Here is a 1,950-nt window from a genome sequence, read left to right as displayed (position 1 = left end):
TCCTCTCCCACTCCCCCTGCTCGTGTTCCCTCTCTCGCTGGCTGTCTCTATCTCTGTCGAATAAATAAATAAAATCTTTAAAAAAAATGTAAAAGCCATTCTTAGCTTTCAGGCCCTACAAAAGCAGGTGGTGGGCTGGATTGGCCCATGGTTGTTTATCTGAGCAATGGGATTATGAACTTTCCTCAGCATTTAAAAAATAGTAACAAATTTTATTTAAAAAAATAAAATACAAAAACATTACACAAGTCAACAATAATACCTCTAAATAATTAGCTTATTAGATTTTTGGGCTTTTTTTTCCAATTTGGATAAAGACCCATAACCTTATGGTCCCGACAGCCCGTTTCTATCTTAAAGCTAGATAAAAACAGATGCGTGAAGAATAAACACTGCAGACATAATGTTGAGTGAAAGAAGCAAGACATCAAAGAGTAACTTTTGATTCAGTTACAAAAAGTTAAAAAGCAGTGTTGAAAGATGTTGTTTATGAAGGTAAGTGATCTGGGCAGTGGTTCTCCCAAGAATCAGGTGGTGGTTCCTGTTACCAGGGGGTCTGTGATGGTGTCAATCTTAAGAATAAAATAACATACCAGCAAAATGGGTTTATCCAGGAGTAGCAGAGGAGCTGCAATCGAGGACAAGTGCCCTGTGGGGACCACAGGCCCATGTGTAGAACCAGGGCCAGGAGGCTCCTGACAGAGAAGGAGTGGGCAGGGCTGTGCGAAATGAAAGGCCGTGGACGGTGGCGGTGGCTTCTCATTGGCTGGGCTGTTGCTAGGCCAGGAGAAAACCTTCCTCCTGCTGGGTTAGTAAAGTAGGCTTCTTCCTTTGGAGTTGGCCATGGTGGAGTGGTGGTGCTGAGCCTGCCCCCGCCCCCGGGGCGTCCCCCGTCCCTTTCAAGTGAGGTTTTCTTTGCCGGCTTTCCTATCCGCAAGGCTGCGGTGGGAAGGTTCTGGTGTTGGTTGCACGAGTGTTTGCTATATAACTATATTGACAAATCATAAGGCACTTTTTAATGCACTTTTTTGGTAGGTATGTACTATTTCACAGTTTAAAATGTTGCAATGAATGAAAACCCCCTGATGTATGGACGGGATTAGAGTTTTCAAACCATTAAGAAAGAGTACTTTGTTGATTTTGAAAGGACCCTAGCGTGGTTTGCTTATCTAACAGCTTTGCCCCATGACAGGTGTGCTGTAATGGGTTTCCTCTTACGGGAATCTTGCTGAACTTCTGCGAGAATTTCTGTTGGGTAAATTTGTAGGGTGTGTGTATGTTTTTTTTTTTTTTTTTTTTTTACCAAAGCGAAAAGAGCTTTCTCATCTTAAAGGTGAAGCATGGTATCTCTTGCTTTTGATTCCCATTTTCTAAAGTCAGATTGTCATCTTCTGTGTTTGTTGGCCTTTTCTGTTTCTTCTTTTTTTGGTAAACTGTCACATAATTTGCTCATTTTTCTTTTTATTTCTGTCAATAAAATGTTAAATAAGCAGGTTAGCCTGTACTCTTATGGTAACGTTTTACACTAACCACTTACCTCTCTTTTTTCCCATGGAACTTTTTACTTTTCTGTGTTCTAATTTGTCCTTTTTTTCTTTGTTATGTCGGGGTTTTTTGTCCTACTTTGAAGACCTTCTTCACGCCAAGATTGTAAATATCCACACTGTCTTTTAGTACTTTGTGACCTCATTTTTAACAATGAAACATTTAAATCAGTCTGGAGTTTACTAGTTGTAAAGAATAAGGTAAAATTGCAACTTAATTTCCCCACAAATACCCAGCTGTTCCAGGATCAGTTACTGAATGAGCTTCCTTTTCCTGATTACATGAAATGCACATTTAGCATGTGTTAAATTTCTAGGGTCTATTTCTGTCATCTCGCTCTCTTTCATGGGTCTGTTCCTTTCTTCTGTAGTTCCAGATGCTTTTTGTTATTGAAGCTTTTAAACA

Source organism: Ailuropoda melanoleuca, unplaced genomic scaffold (assembly GCF_002007445.2).
Source record: "Ailuropoda melanoleuca isolate Jingjing unplaced genomic scaffold, ASM200744v2 unplaced-scaffold4310, whole genome shotgun sequence".
NCBI lineage: Eukaryota > Metazoa > Chordata > Mammalia > Carnivora > Ursidae > Ailuropoda > Ailuropoda melanoleuca.
Note: the sequence above shows the minus strand (reverse complement) of the source record.